The sequence below is a fragment of the Lithobates pipiens genome, unplaced genomic scaffold, assembly GCF_037356315.1.
Source record: "Lithobates pipiens isolate NorthernLeopardFrog02 unplaced genomic scaffold, aLitPip1_a1.2 Scaffold_27, whole genome shotgun sequence".
Lineage (NCBI taxonomy): Eukaryota > Metazoa > Chordata > Amphibia > Anura > Ranidae > Lithobates > Lithobates pipiens.
The window spans coordinates 101,900,681-101,911,798 of NW_027507788.1; the positions used below are offsets into that span (position 1 = coordinate 101,900,681).

The 11,118-nt window shown below is 34.7% G+C and overlaps 1 protein-coding gene across 4 annotated transcripts in view; it reads right to left on the reverse strand.

Moving 5' to 3' along the window:
• Positions 1 to 7,224, reverse strand: part of LOC143934030 (netrin-1-like) — a 173,800-nt gene extending 166,576 nt beyond the window's left edge. For 2 of the 4 annotated variants that reach the window (XM_077457270.1, XM_077457269.1), the window contains exon 1: positions 6,915 to 7,224. The gene's annotated coding sequence lies outside the window, so the exon portion shown is untranslated. Of the gene's footprint in view, positions 1 to 2,592; positions 2,715 to 6,914 lie in introns of those variants that run through there. The other 2 variants (XM_077457272.1, XM_077457271.1) reach the window with 2 other exon arrangements.
• Between the last annotated feature and the right edge of the window lie 3,894 nt (positions 7,225 to 11,118).

An 11,118-nucleotide genomic window follows, 5' to 3' on the forward strand; every position in this document is an offset into this window, starting at 1 on the left:
GCAAGGGTAGTTTTATATTTTCCCCAAAGTTCAACTAATAAGATGTTTATATAATCTAGTAGATACAGAACAAAACTGTCAGGTTACAAAACAATTGCATGCGATAAATACATACAAAAAATAAAATGGATTATACTGAACACTTTGCGGTTGTTTTACTAAAGACAAATAGACTGCACTCTTTGCAAGTGCAGTTACACGCATTTTCCCCAGAGCTTAGTGAATGTGGTAAAGCTTCACTTTGTAAAGTATACCCAAAAAGGCACAAGGAAAAAATAAATAAATAAATAAATGTTTTTTATTGACCATGATTGGGCGATGAAAACCAGCAGAGCTTCCCTACATTCACTACTCTTTACTCTGGGTAAAATTGGTGCAACTGCACTTGCAAAGTGCACAGTCTATTTGCCTTTAGTAAATAAACCCCATTGCGTAACTGTGTACAGCTTATTACAATAATTACAATGATTATCATTGCCAAAATTATTACAGGTGCATATTCCTTCTGCTTTATATACTCCCTTTGAACCTCATCTAATAAAGTTTAAAGTGAGGCACAATGATGTAAACTGAAAGTGTGTTCTATTTAACCATCTCAACCAGGGATTAAAAGAAAAAAACTGCTTCTCCGCATCTTTAAATGTTTGAAATGATTACATTACTGAACCAGGCCCACCATATCTGTTTACTAAATGAGAAATTTCTAGGGAAAAAATCTTCATACCTTGGGACTTTTTCATGCATACCAGTATCAGTTAGCAACTACTGTTTCTACTACCATAGCACGTGTGATGTATTTTGTTTTGATTCCAGATTACATTCATGTAAAGTGCTGAGTGGCCTGGAAGTATAAATCTCTGGGTTTTTCTAACAGCAAGTTGGACATTGATACAACAGGGACAACAACAAGAATGCATAACAAGAATGCAACTATAATTTTTCAACATAGACACTTACAAAAAATACATACTGTATGCTTTGGAAAATAACTGTCCTGTGTTAAGAATATGCTACTTTTATGGAAGTGTCCTGGATGTTTATAAGAACTACAGGTAGTAGTCTAGTTGATTTAATTACGGTAGTAATATTCTAAAAGATTTAAACTAATTATTTTTTCTACAACTCTGTAAAAAGAAGCATAACATGAACTGTAAGTTGTACTTTAGCAGAAAAAATGCATTTTAATATTTAATTGTATTATTATTATTATTATTATTATTATTATTATTATTATTATTATTATTACTATATCATGTTGATACAGATGATTCAATATTATTCTCATACTGATTTGACAAATCACATTTAAAGAATTATATAGATGCAGCTAATTTCTGAGAGCAGGAAGTATATAGCTTTCGGGAAAGTTTAAATAAAAAAATGACAAGTCAACTGGAATATGTCTGTGCAACATCAGCTCTTATTTACTGGGAGTATGAATAATTGTAATATCTGTAAAATGAAAGTCTCCTGACCTAGTGTGTTATCATGCACACATTGAAGATATTAATATGCTTTATATGCGTGTTATTTCTTTTCAACTCCCCTGGAGCCAATTGTGATGGAACATTTGTATGTGTTATAACTAAGTTATATTAATGATAAATCATCTGTACTTTCCAGTAATGATTTTGACGAAGCATAAATTAAGGAAATATAATTTTTCAAATGACAGAATGGAAGAATAATAACAGATTTTCAACTCATAAATATTACATTTTTAAAATTGCAACTGTAAAGTTTTTTTTTTTTATTTGTTGCACATTTTTACCATTTAATGGCAAAAAGCAGACCACAGTGTTAGCACTGTCATACACTATTGTTTTATGATATAACTTTAAATAGGTCTAGGGCAACCATACTTATATAGTTTGTGTCCAAAAGCCTTAAACACTTTTCACCCAACATTCATACCAATTTTAAAGTAATGTAATTTTCTCTGTGTTCCCATATGTACTGAATCATCTTTGCTCAATTGGAAGAGAAAAGTAGCAAACAAAGAAAGAAAAAAAAAAAACATTTGAGCCATGAACTGCTCCTATTAGAATGATATGGGTTTCTATCACTGAAGGCCTATCACTGAAATATTTCATACACAGCGAGTCTATCACATGATTAGACCATAATTAATCCGATTTTGCAACAATTTCTCAATGTTTGGACAGCCATATAAAACAATGCTGTATATTATCAGTGAAAAAGGGTGATACTTTTCATGCAGAAGATTTGCTAGAGATGCATGCAAATAAAAGCACTAATTTTGTCTATTTCATTTTGGACAGAAAACCTTTATTTACTAATTTGTCAGACCTCAAACTACCATAAGACTTCCTGATCAGAACAGTTTTTAGTTTGCTTATACTGGTTTTTACTTTTCATGTTTGTTATTCCTTCTTACTATTAAAACGTAGTATGAGATTTAGTTAACCACATTGATTTTTGGGTCTTTCTTTTTTCCACTAACAAAGAATACAGCAATCATTTGTGGGAAAAAAAATTGATTATTTATCATAAAACTATTGCTTTCTAAAAAAAAATTATCTGTAGCACTTACAATTTTCAATTAGCCCACCTGCAAAGCCCCACAATTACCTTGCCAGTGAAGTCCAGCTAATGCAGCTGGTGTTGTGGCAATGCTGCTGCACTGACGTGATCTCAGAACAGAGTTGCCGCTCTCATGTAGAATATGTCTGCTTGCACTGCTTGCACTGCAGTAAGATGAAAAATGTTTTGTGAGGGTGTTCCTAGAGGCATTGTCACTGCTGCTTAACAAGCCTGGCCACAAATAATCCTGCCCATTGCTTTCTAGATTGACATAATTGCCACTGTTACTGACGCCTTCCCACTGTTAGCTGCAGTGTCTAAGAGAGGGAATGTTTGAGACATAAATGAAGTAGGATTTGGCTCAGTTAGGGAAAATAAAGCAGGATTTTTGTTTACTTTATGATGCTTATGCAAGTCATTTGATGTGTTACTTGTTTAGATTGTCACACAGGAGCCTTTAGTTGTAATTTTGCTGGCCCCAGACTGATACTATTATTCTAAAATCCCAAATACACTGTTACGTTGTTGCATAATATGGAAAACATTCTATGTAATTTATGTCTATTGTGGAATAAAATGATGGTTCATACCTTGGTTTATTTTTGGCATTTGATTCTTGTTCTCTGATGAGGTTAGTGGCACCATGTACATATTACTATCTGAGGCATTCACCCAAGAAGCACTGAACAATGGATTGGTATAACATATCAAACTAAAGCATAATGCATTTAATTAGCATTTAATTTGAAATTCATCAGGACTTTAAAAGCATGGATTTGTCATGTTCCCTCCCCGTTTACATGGTCCCCATTAGAACTTTTGCACAACCGATCACCTGTAGACTGAATTTTACTGCAGGCATTTTGTAATTTTTAGTGTAGTGTAGCTACAATGTATATCCTTTTGGATAGAGTAGGGAAGAGTTAGAACCTTGGTAAAAAAAAACGCTGTCTGTGTCTCCGCCGAGGAGATTCCCCACTCTGTTTGACCTGCTGACCATTGTCACTGAGTGGGATAGTAAAGGAAAATTCTAAAAAAAATTCTAGTTGTTATCAAGGTAAGAGGTAAAGGAAAATCCTTCTGTGGGTAAACCTGTTCATGTGACAGCTCTTTAAGATGGAAATTTTCTTCCCCTTGCTAGATTCCCTTTCATTTCCTGTTGTGTCTGTAGGACAGAAAGTGAAGGGAAATCTCTGCAGTGGAACACAGGCAACAAAAAGGAAACTGATCGAGCAGGGAAGTTAAAAGTCCCTATCTAAAACAAAGAAAAAAGTTTTGGCGTTATGTATACTAAAAATATTGGCACTAAAATCAGCATGATAGTTCAACAGATAGTGGGTACCGATGTAGAAGACCAACATATAGGTTGGGTTTAGGTTTCCGAAGGTGGGGCAGACTAAGGGCTATATTTTAAAGGAAGAGCAATGGTTAGGGCTTAGGGCTGGGTGTGATAATTTAATTTACAGATGTTTTTAAGTAGTGCAAAAACTGTTGGATCAAAAACCCGTAGCAATGTAAATGTCCTGAAAACTAAAATAAAACCAGGCTTTTTATTAGACATCTTCCTAAACTTTCTGCTGAGGACTTTTGTAACATATGTATAAGATTGTAACCTCTAATATAATAAGTAAAAAAATTATATATATATGATATATATTGTTCTATGCGCTAGATAGAAAAACCCACATGTATGATCCCATAAAGTTTTTTTTTTTTACATTTTATGTTTCAATTGTACCAGAAGAATAATAGAGACTTCAAGAGAACTGACCCTTTTATTGGCAGCAGACACCTTGCAGAGCAGTACGGGCAGCCTGGGATTACAGAATTGATGTTGCTCACTATGTAAAAGTCCAGTGCCCTTATGTCACTGTCATCCTCTTTCCATTTGAAAAGACTCAGTGCTTGAGTTACAAAAATAGGATGTTAAAGATTTGGAATGTTTTCCAAGTTTAAAGAGAATTGAAACCTTTGAATTCAAAGGGGCTGTCCCGCTTACACTACTGTACATTTTCTCAGGCAGAAAACAAATGTGAGGACATGCAAGAGACATTTATACCAGGAAAACAAGACCATTTCTGAGGTCGCTTTTTGTGTTACCAAGTTACGGAACATTGTTCTGAATGATCGACTGTGAAATCACGGTGTTACTGGGTGTGCTTCACACAACCACAACGTAAAACCAGAGCTCATCTTTAGGACCATTCTTCCTAATAATGTATTCTGTTTTGCATCACTGGCTGTTTATGCTGCTTTGCCTCACTTAGTCTGAATTGTATTTCCGCTACCGTGGTGAAAATTAAAATAACTGCATGTGAACCAGGCAAATGACTGGTTACCATGAAATGAGAGATTAATACTTATGATGTGTCAAGGAAAACTTTTGAGATGAGCTGTAGTAGGTCATTGTGTGGGGTGATTTTACTATCACTTATGGATTCTATACATGGCATATAAAAAGGGAGGAAGATTTAAGGAAAGGGCAGATAATGCTAATTCTTTTATTCTACACAGTTCAGGTACAACATTTGTAACATAATATCATGGATATATTTATTCATTTGTTTCTATGTACACCTTTCATTGTTTATACCGTACCCAAGTAGGTTAAACTTAGAATTTACAATACATACAGAATTAAGATATTACAATTTAGGTGCACCGCAACTGTTTTTATATCATTCAGTTCAGTTTACACTTTAAAATTGGATTGTTTAATTTACTTATCAACTTTTTATTTCTAATTAATAATAAACTTCTTCTTATTTTCTAACTGTTAATATTGTATTTGTTTTGCTGTATTTTTTAATTTTGCACTGTTCAAACTTTAAACATTTTAATTGACCATTTATGAATTTATCATACTTACAATATAAGGCTTTTATTGCATGCACTATGTGGTCATAATAAAGAGTATACTTTGCAATCATTTTCATCTTAGAACATACATATACTGAATACATTCACAGTTGTAGATCACATCCCTGTGCCTGGAATTCCAAGCACAAACATCGTTCCAGCACCTCTCATTTATAACAACTCTATTTGATTAGGCAGCGATACAAGCTTTCCAAACACTAGTCTAGTGACTGTTTAGCATGGTTCTCCCTTTGAAGCTTGGCTATTGCCTGCCCATTGCAGTTAATATGTAAACTAATAAAATCAAGCTTCCAAAACCTTTAGCCTTAAAAGGATTAACAAAAAGCTTTGTGTTAGTTCACAAATTAGCCCATGTTTGAATAAAAAAAAAAAAAAAAAAAAAAACAGAACATTAAAACAATGGGATTTATATCATTTTAGTGAACATGCAAATACAGAATATAAAATGAAGAGAGATATTAGGTGTTTCTTTATTTGTCAAGTAAAACATGGCTAATCAGTACAGATTTCCTACAGGTAAATGTGCAAAAGCAACCAATCGTTCTTGCTTATAAGCAACCCTGCTACATTTCTGCTAAAACATTTTTTATTTTTAAAGTAAATAAAACAGATAATTTAAATAGAGACTTTTGTTAATTTAGTAATCATCCAAGCAGTAAATTATTTTAAACAGAGTCGCTATTTTAAGAGAGATAGATAGATAGATAGATAGATAGAAAGATAGATACATAAATACATACATAGATTAATAGATAGATAGATAGATAGATAGATAGATAGATAGATAGATAGATAGATAGATAGATAGATAGATAGATAGATAAAATAATAAATTAAATATGCCCATTATATTATATATATATATATATATATATATATATATATATATATATATATATATATATATATATACACTTTCTTATTTTTTTTCTTATTTTTTAATTTATGAATTTATATTGCACCCTGAAAGCCATTTAGTTAAAAAAATAAAATAAAAACACCCTAGCTTAGTTTGTTAGTCGACATTGTGATTTAGAGAACTACTTTAAAGTGTAAAGTAATTACAACCTCCTCTACTTCCAGAGTGATAAATATCTCACTTATAATGGATTTACAAACAGGCAGGTTATTAGCACAGATTTATACAGTGATGTATGTTGTGGAAAGCATTAACCAAATCTCTTTGAAACAGCCACTTATTAAAACGCCTTAATGATTCCTCTCTACCTTTCAAAGGTGTGTTTTGAGTGCACAAAGTTTTGTCCACAGGCACCTCACCAGATTTAATTAAAGTGGAAAGAAAGCGCTTCACGTGCAATTAACTCTAACTTCTTTACTGTGAAGCGAAAACAGGATAGAGACTGCTTAGTCAGGACTTAGACAAGAAGGAGTTAAAAGCAACAGGCAGGAAAAAGATCCAACAAATAAACACAGCTAAAAAGTATATCCCTGGCAGCAAACATAATGGCAAAGTTTGTGTTGTCACTTACCATTTTGCTGACATCTGCTTTCATTGAAGTGTAGAGTTTTTTAGTGGTTTGAATTTTCTCTCATTTGGTTTAAATCACCCATAGCTGTGCTATAAGTTTAGGACAGAACATTTCCCTCCCTCTTGCATCTCTGGAAGCATGTCTGACACAGCTTAGGCTCAGGATGGATGGGTGTAGTGGATAGACTTGAAGTGTGTATTCCTTTTCTAGGCACAAATGTTTGAAGAGCTCAACCTATTGAGGAGGGTTTGTTTTATTTGATACTAGGGTTGGATGGTAGTACCATTCAGAGGCACAGAAGTAATTGCATCACAGGAGGGACTGGGTGGAGTTCTAGCTGTGTGTGTCTGTGTAAGGGGGGGGGGGGGGGTTATACTGAAAGAGGAAGACAGATGGGGAACACTAGTATAGGTGATGGTTTTGTAAATATACTGTTGGGAGAATGAGCTCATGTCAGCTCCATAATTCCCAGTTGACTGAGCCATATGCTTTTCAGTCCAGACACTGTTAATCTTATTTGCATGTCTTTTACTGTAATAGCCAATAGGGTCAGAGAGATAGTATTGCTTGATGACATGAAAAACATGTTTGAAAAGTACTGTGAGCAAAGATAAGGTAAAGAATTGCCAATGAGTTACTGGCAGTCTTGATTCTCTGGTGCAAGTTTGAAAGTAAAAGCTAGCAATTGCTTGGCACGTGTGACACCATTGGTGTTCGTAAACAAGCCCACTTAAAGTGGATTTTTAGTCAGAAAATGAAGTCCAGCTAGATCAATTCAGGCTGGTCCCTTTTGCTGTACAACATTAAAAATAAGTGCCTATACTGTTTGTAAAATCCAGTAATAAACTATCTCACCCTGCTCTGCACATGCTCAGTTGCTCTCCATTTGTAGGCACTTTTATGATGAATTTGTAGAGGCCGATCTGCTGACAACCTTAAAATGGAACATTACTCATAACAACTTGATAAAAAATAATGCTCTTAGCAAGGAACATACATTCTACATTGACCTCCCTGGCGGTATGATTATGTCTGATTTTTGCGTCTCAAAGCGGTTCATTGTTTTGCATGGAAATTTGTTTTATATTGTTTTATATTGTAGGCCTTTAATTCTTATGCCCTGTATACATGGTCGGATTTTCCGACGGAAAGTGTGCGATTGGATCATATTGTCCGAAAATCCAACCATGTGTGGGCTCCATCAGACTTCTTCCGTCTGATTTTCCGACGCATAAAGTTTGAGAGCAGGATCTAAAATTTTCCCATAACAAAATCCGATTGCATAAATTCCGATTATGATTAAATTATGAAAGCTATTGGCTACTGGCCCGTTTATAGTCCCAGCGTACGTTGTTGACGTCACCCCGGAAAAGATCGTATTTTCCGACAACTTTGTGCGACCGTGTGTATGCAACACAAGTTTTGGCCAAAACCCGTCAGAAAAAATCAGACGGATTTTGTGGTCGGAATGTCCGACCGTGTGTACAGGGCATTAGGAATAACTCATTTAAATCTGTCCAAACAAGAGTCTAGTAGACATCCTGGGTATGATAAAGTTTGAAACACAAAATCATTAATTATAATATAATTCATAATTCATATAATATAATTCATAGCTATAAATAATTATAAATAATAATAATATAGTAATAATATAAATACATTTTATTCAATAATGTAATCAAATCAAAAACACTGAAATTTGCAAGTGATTCTAATTCACTATTGATGTTTTCTAGCTGGTCTAAAACCATTTTTGATGTAGAGGGATGCTTTTTGGATGCCATGGACATTCTCAAGTTTCCAGGCAGAAAGAACAGTATATATAATATAAAACTGCATGCAGGGCACTGAACAAAGCACTAGGTACAAAAGGGACGTGAAATGATTTGATACAGTAATGTAATCTTACAGATTACAGTGTATTACGTGAACGGAGCCCAGAACAGTAATTCATCGGGCAGAGACACAGTGGGGGGACCTCGCAGGATCCTGGGGACAAGGTAAGTAACCTGTACATGGATCCTGCTAGGCAATCAAGAATGTGACTCGGGGTTACTGCTTTTGGCATTGAAAATTAACCCCCGAGCCACACTCGGGATTACCACTAGGGAGGTTAATAATTATGCTACCAAAATTAGTGTGTGCTGTAAATTGCCTCCAGCATTGCTCCTGTTTCTTCTTGCCGGAGGCTGACATTTTGCTGAAGCCCAGAGCCCCAGCAGTAAATCATAAAGGGGAACTAAAACCATCAATTTACAAACAACTGCTTGATTTGATACTGTCAAAATATGAAATGGATGATGTCATAACTAGGAGGGTTTAATTCTGCTTTAAAGCTGTCAGCAGATTGGCCTCTACAAACTCAGCAGTGCCTAAAAATGCCTAAGAATGGAGAGCAACTGAGCTTATGCAGATCAGGGTGAGTCAGTGTATTATTGGATTTTAAACAGTACTTTTTTTTAATGTTTTACAGCCAGCCTGAAGTAATTTAGTAGGACTTAATTTTCTGACTAAAGTTCCACTTTAAAGAAGAATTAAGTCATCCTATGCTTTACAGCCAAGAAAGCTGCTTCTGTTTGATCTGCAACTACCATGGTGCTGAACAAGCGATCAGTTATGACACCAGTCATTTGATGTGTTGACAGTTTGGTTGAGCTAACAAGCAAATGTGACAGTTAGAAACCCCAGCATTTCAGGAATATAATTTTTTGGAACCATTAAATCAATGGATTTATTTGCACTTGATCAATTACTTCTGTTCAGGGGCTCTGGGCTTCAGCAAAAATGGCATCCTTCATCAAGAAGAAAGAGGAGCAATGCTGGAGCACGCACTAATTTTGGTAGCATAATTATTAATGTCCTTGCTAAAGAACATTATTTTTTATCAAGTGGTTATGGGAAGAGTTTGGTTTTAAAATAAATTCCCTCTGTAAATTTTTTGCTCTGATAAGGAAAATTTCCCAGTGGTCGGCGACAGGATCGTTAAAAATTGCACCTGCTCCAAGTCACTGGCTGAATGCATGAGGTGTAGCTCACTGGTGGAAATTCTGAAAGATGTCGCTCACCAGCAAGAGAACGATATCTCACTTATTCAGCCAGCGAGGGTGATCAGTGCAAAGGGGGTATTTCTTTACCCTGCAAAGCAACTCTGTCGCTGGTGAGGATCGAAAGTTTGTGTATAACAGGAGGTTGAGCTCTTGCAGAATATTCTTAGTCAAACCATCGACAAAATAAGGCTATGTCTGTCACAATGCCCAGAATTCCAAATAATAAGATAATAAGAAGGGGATTTTTAAACAAAGAAACTTAGAACCTCAGACTACATAATTTTTTGAATACAAAAAATCTTTATAACATCAAAATATAGGAGCTGGACCAATAGGCATTATGTTCCCAGATCTACCGTTAAAAAAATAAAAAAATAAAAATATATAAAAAACATATCTGCGTCCACTGAAATTGACCAACTAAATATCCTACATTATCCAAAGTTTAAAATGAATAATAAATACTATATATATATATATATATCCTGTCCATTCAGGAGCAAACAGATGGCAATCCAGAGATATGTATCTTTCACCTGATTGTATTCCATGCAATATATTATATGGTCTGATGCCCTAAGATTCTTCATTTAAAAATTCCTTTCTTCTTAGGATCACAAGTTTGACATGGACTTTGCTCAGACTTTGCTATCTGGCAAATGTTTCAAGGGCACTATTGACTCAGGAATGGGCTTAGAAATGAGCAAAGCCGAAATCCAGACATTTTAGGGTTGATTTACTAAAGGCAAATAGACTGTGCACTTTACAAAGTGCAGTTGCTGCAGAGCTTAGTAAATGAGGTAAAGCTTCACTTTTCAAAGAATACCCAATACCCAATAAAAACCTGACAGAGGTTCCAGTCTTTCCCACAGTACTAAAAATTTGTTGTTGATGTTTGCATCACCACTGGAGACATTTCCTAATGCTTTGTTTTCCCAAAACAACATTTTCTTCCGAAGTGTGGCTTTAAGGGAGGTTGGGTTTATAAGAAAGCTGACAGCCTATGGCTTCCTTGTAACAAAGAATGAAACTTTAGTTTATGACACATTCAGTATTCTACTATTTATTGTCCTTGATTTGCACAGGACTCATTTGAGATTTTTTAAGTTTGTTACTTATCAAAGTGTATGTAAAGCCAATTTTTTATTAGTTGT